Source organism: Oncorhynchus gorbuscha, linkage group LG20 (assembly GCF_021184085.1).
Source record: "Oncorhynchus gorbuscha isolate QuinsamMale2020 ecotype Even-year linkage group LG20, OgorEven_v1.0, whole genome shotgun sequence".
NCBI lineage: Eukaryota > Metazoa > Chordata > Actinopteri > Salmoniformes > Salmonidae > Oncorhynchus > Oncorhynchus gorbuscha.
In genome coordinates, this window is record NC_060192.1 from 36,062,230 (window position 1) to 36,068,279 (window position 6,050).

Here is a 6,050-nt window from a genome sequence, read left to right on the forward strand (position 1 = left end):
GCTGGATTATAAACGGGTTTGACAAACAGGTTACACACCACCAGGTGTTGGGGAAATACTCTGTAGAATTGTTGAGACAACACACGGTTAAAGACACACTGTAAGATGACCTAAGACAACAAATACTCGGTCAGTTACTGTCATCTTGTTTAGCTGTTGTGTCTTTTGGGTAAATAGCCTTTCTGAATAAGATGCATTCACTTTGTTCGTTTAACACCTTCGTTCATCCAGGTTAGTCTCAATGACATGACATATGTTGTTCAAGACAGACCTATAGACTACTCAGATGCAGATCAGATCCAGATCAGATCCGGATCAGATCCAGATCAGATCCTATCAATCAGGAAAACTGCTCCTTACTTCATCTAGGTGAGGTACAACGTCTAGTCTATAAGTACTAGGTGCTAGGTATAGGGTCTAGTCTATAGGTGCTAGGTATAGGGTCTAGTCTATAGGTACTAGGTATAGGGTCTAGTCTATAGGTACTAGGTATAGGGTCTAGTCTATAGGTACTAGGTATAGGGTCTAGTCTATAAGTACTAGGTATAGGGTCTAGTCTATAAGTACTAGGTATAGGGTCTAGTCTATAGGTACTAGGTATAGGGTCTAGTCTATAGGTACTAGGTATAGGGTCTAGTCTATAGGTACTAGGTATAGGGTCTAGTCTATAGGTACTAGGTATAGGGTCTAGTCTATAGGTACTAGGTATAGAGTCTAGTCTATAGGTACTAGGTATAGGGTCTAGTCTATAGGTACTAGGTATAGGGTCTAGTCTATAGGTACTAGGTATAGGGTCTAGTCTATAGGTACTAGGTATAGGGTCTAGTCTATAGGTACTAGGTATAGGGTCTAGTCTATAGGTACTAGGTATAGGGTCTAGTCTATAGGTACTAGGTATAGGGTCTAGTCTATAGGTACTAGGTATAGGGTCTAGTCTATAGGTACTAGGTATAGGGTCTAGTCTATAGGTACTAGGTATAGGGTCTAGTCTATAAGTACTAGGTATAGGGTCTAGTCTATAGGTACTAGGTATAGGGTCTAGTCTATAGGTACTAGGTATAGGGTCTAGTCTATAGGTACTAGGTATAGGGTCTAGTCTATAGGTACTAGGTATAGGGTCTAGTCTATAAGTACTAGGTATAGGGTCTAGTCTATAGGTACTAGGTATAGGGTCTAGTCTATAGGTACTAGGTATAGGGTCTAGTCTATAAGTACTAGGTATAGGGTCTAGTCTATAGGTACTAGGTATAGGGTCTAGTCTATAAGTACTAGGTATAGGGTCTAGTCTATAAGTACTAGGTATAGGGTCTAGTCTATAGGTACTAGGTATAGGGTCTAGTCTATAGGTACTAGGTATAGGGTCTAGTCTATAGGTACTAGGTACTAGGTATAGGGTCTAGTCTATAGGTACTAGGTACTAGGTATAGGGTCTAGTCTATAGGTACTAGGTACAATGTCTAGTCTATAAGTACTAGGTATAGGGTCTAGTCTATAGGTACTAGGTACTAGGTATAGGGTCTAGTCTATAGGTACTAGGTACAACGTCTAGTCTATAGGTACTAGGTATAGGGTCTAGTCTATAGGTACTAGGTACAACGTCTAGTCTATAGGTACTAGGTATAGGGTCTAGTCTATAGGTACTAGGTACAACGTCTAGTCTATAAGTACTAGGTATAGGGTCTAGTCTATAGGTACTAGGTACTAGGTACTAGGTATATCGTCTAGTCTATAGGTACTAGGTATAGCATCTAGTCTATAGGTACTAGGTACTAGGTATAGGGTCTAGTCTATAGGTACTAGGTACTAGGTACAACGTCTAGTCTATAGGTACTAGGTACTAGGTACAACGTCTAGTCTATAAGTACTAGGTATAGGGTCTAGTCTATAGGTACTAGGTACTAGGTATATCATCTAGTCTATAGGTACTAGGTATAGGGTCTAGTCTATAGGTACTAGGTATAGGGTCTAGTCTATAGGTACTAGGTACTAGGTACAACGTCTAGTCTATAAGTCCTAGGTATAGGGTCTAGTCTATAGGTACTAGGTATATCGTCTAGTCTATAAGTACTAGGTATAGGGTCTAGTCTATAGGTACTAGGTACTAGGTATAGGGTCTAGTCTATAGGTACTAGGTACAATGTCTAGTCTATAGGTACTAGGTATAGGGTCTAGTCTATAGGTACTAGGTACAACGTCTAGTCTATAGGTACTAGGTATAGGGTCTAGTCTATAGGTACTAGGTACAACGTCTAGTCTATAAGTACTAGGTATAGGGTCTAGTCTATAGGTACTAGGTACTAGGTACTAGGTATATCGTCTAGTCTATAGGTACTAGGTATAGCATCTAGTCTATAGGTACTAGGTACTAGGTATAGGGTCTAGTCTATAGGTACTAGGTACTAGGTACAACGTCTAGTCTATAGGTACTAGGTACTAGGTATATCGTCTAGTCTATAAGTACTAGGTATAGCATCTAGTCTATAGGTACTAGGTACTAGGTATATCATCTAGTCTATAGGTACTAGGTATAGCATCTAGTCTATAGGTACTAGGTACCAGGTATAGCGTCTAGTCTATAGGTGCTAGGTACTAGGTATAGCGTCTAGTCTATAGGTGCTAGGTATAGCGTCTAGTCTATAGGTACTAGGTACTAGGTATAGCATCTAGTCTATAGGTACTAGGTACTAGGTATAGTGTCTAGTCTATAGGTGCTAGGTATAGCATCTAGTCTATAGGTACTAGGTACTAGGTATAGCGTCTAGTCTATAAGTACTAGGTGCTAGGTATAGGGTCTAGTCTATAGGTGCTAGGTATAGGGTCTAGTCTATAGGTACTAGGTATAGGGTCTAGTCTATAGGTACTAGGTATAGGGTCTAGTCTATAGGTACTAGGTATAGGGTCTAGTCTATAAGTACTAGGTATAGGGTCTAGTCTATAAGTACTAGGTATAGGGTCTAGTCTATAGGTACTAGGTATAGGGTCTAGTCTATAGGTACTAGGTATAGGGTCTAGTCTATAGGTACTAGGTATAGGGTCTAGTCTATAGGTACTAGGTATAGGGTCTAGTCTATAGGTACTAGGTATAGAGTCTAGTCTATAGGTACTAGGTATAGGGTCTAGTCTATAGGTACTAGGTATAGGGTCTAGTCTATAGGTACTAGGTATAGGGTCTAGTCTATAGGTACTAGGTATAGGGTCTAGTCTATAGGTACTAGGTATAGGGTCTAGTCTATAGGTACTAGGTATAGGGTCTAGTCTATAGGTACTAGGTATAGGGTCTAGTCTATAGGTACTAGGTATAGGGTCTAGTCTATAAGTACTAGGTATAGGGTCTAGTCTATAGGTACTAGGTATAGGGTCTAGTCTATAGGTACTAGGTATAGGGTCTAGTCTATAGGTACTAGGTATAGGGTCTAGTCTATAGGTACTAGGTATAGGGTCTAGTCTATAAGTACTAGGTATAGGGTCTAGTCTATAGGTACTAGGTATAGGGTCTAGTCTATAGGTACTAGGTATAGGGTCTAGTCTATAAGTACTAGGTATAGGGTCTAGTCTATAAGTACTAGGTATAGGGTCTAGTCTATAGGTACTAGGTATAGGGTCTAGTCTATAAGTACTAGGTATAGGGTCTAGTCTATAGGTACTAGGTATAGGGTCTAGTCTATAGGTACTAGGTATAGGGTCTAGTCTATAGGTACTAGGTATAGGGTCTAGTCTATAGGTACTAGGTATAGGGTCTAGTCTATAGGTACTAGGTATAGGGTCTAGTCTATAGGTACTAGGTACTAGGTATAGGGTCTAGTCTATAGGTACTAGGTACTAGGTATAGGGTCTAGTCTATAGGTACTAGGTACAATGTCTAGTCTATAAGTACTAGGTATAGGGTCTAGTCTATAGGTACTAGGTACTAGGTATAGGGTCTAGTCTATAGGTACTAGGTACAACGTCTAGTCTATAGGTACTAGGTATAGGGTCTAGTCTATAGGTACTAGGTACAACGTCTAGTCTATAGGTACTAGGTATAGGGTCTAGTCTATAGGTACTAGGTACAACGTCTAGTCTATAAGTACTAGGTATAGGGTCTAGTCTATAGGTACTAGGTACTAGGTACTAGGTATATCGTCTAGTCTATAGGTACTAGGTATAGCATCTAGTCTATAGGTACTAGGTACTAGGTATAGGGTCTAGTCTATAGGTACTAGGTACTAGGTACAACGTCTAGTCTATAGGTACTAGGTACTAGGTACAACGTCTAGTCTATAAGTACTAGGTATAGGGTCTAGTCTATAGGTACTAGGTACTAGGTATATCATCTAGTCTATAGGTACTAGGTATAGGGTCTAGTCTATAGGTACTAGGTATAGGGTCTAGTCTATAGGTACTAGGTACTAGGTACAACGTCTAGTCTATAAGTACTAGGTATAGGGTCTAGTCTATAGGTACTAGGTATATCGTCTAGTCTATAAGTACTAGGTATAGGGTCTAGTCTATAGGTACTAGGTACTAGGTATAGGGTCTAGTCTATAGGTACTAGGTACAATGTCTAGTCTATAGGTACTAGGTATAGGGTCTAGTCTATAGGTACTAGGTACAACGTCTAGTCTATAGGTACTAGGTATAGGGTCTAGTCTATAGGTACTAGGTACAACGTCTAGTCTATAAGTACTAGGTATAGGGTCTAGTCTATAGGTACTAGGTACTAGGTATATCGTCTAGTCTATAGGTACTAGGTATAGCATCTAGTCTATAGGTACTAGGTACTAGGTATAGGGTCTAGTCTATAGGTACTAGGTACTAGGTACAACGTCTAGTCTATAGGTACTAGGTACTAGGTATATCGTCTAGTCTATAAGTACTAGGTATAGCATCTAGTCTATAGGTACTAGGTACTAGGTATAGCATCTAGGCTATAGGTACTAGGTATAGCATCTAGTCTATAGGTACTAGGTATAGCATCTAGTCTATAGGTACTAGGTACTAGGTATATCATCTAGTCTATAGGTACTAGGTATAGCATCTAGTCTATAGGTACTAGGTACCAGGTATAGCGTCTAGTCTATAGGTGCTAGGTACTAGGTATAGCGTCTAGTCTATAGGTGCTAGGTATAGCGTCTAGTCTATAGGTACTAGGTACTAGGTATAGCATCTAGTCTATAGGTACTAGGTACTAGGTATAGTGTCTAGTCTATAGGTGCTAGGTATAGCATCTAGTCTATAGGTACTAGGTACTAGGTATAGCGTCTAGTCTATAGGTACTAGGTACTAGGTATAGCGTCTAGTCTATAGGTGCTAGGTATAGCGTCTAGTCTATAGGTACTAGGTATAGCGTCTAGTCTATAGGTACTAGGTATAGCGTCTAGTCTATAGGTGCTAGGTACTAGGTATAGCGTCTAGTCTATAGGTGCTAGGTATAGCGTCTAGTCTATAGGTACTAGGTACTAGGTATAGCGTCTAGTCTATAGGTACTAGGTACTAGGTATAGCGTCTAGTCTATAGGTGCTAGGTACTAGGTATAGCGTCTAGTCTATAGGTGCTAGGTATAGCGTCTAGTCTATAGGTACTAGGTACTAGGTATAGCGTCTAGTCTATAGGTGCTAGGTACTAGGTATAGCATCCAGTCCAAATGTGTTACAGCTAAACAAGGTGTTAGTTGGCTTATTTAAGTGCTGTCCACTTGTCTGGAAGCCTATCTCACATATCAAAGGGTTTACAAAACCACAACAAAGGAAGGAATAGCTCATTACTCATAAGTCAGAAGGAGAGAGAATATAAGAGACAGACACAGCCTGAGACGTTGTCCAGACACAATCTACAGGTTCATTCTAGAACAACGAACAATTATTCTGGAGGAGACCTCGTACACTCTTCGAAAAATGGGTTCCAAAAGGGTTAATCGGTTGTCCCCATAGGAGAACGCTTTTTGGTTTCAGATAGAACCATTTAAGGTTCCAGGTAAAACCCTTACAAAGGGTTCTACATGGAACCCGAAAGGGTTCTACCTGGAACCAAAATAGGTTCTTCAAAGGGTTCTCCTATGGGGACAGGCAAAG

At 40.2% G+C, this 6,050-nt stretch overlaps 1 protein-coding gene across 1 annotated transcript in view; it reads right to left on the reverse strand.

Moving 5' to 3' along the window:
- The window catches only part of fryb (furry homolog b (Drosophila)), a 192,886-nt gene that overhangs the window by 185,025 nt on the left and 1,811 nt on the right, over positions 1 to 6,050 (reverse strand).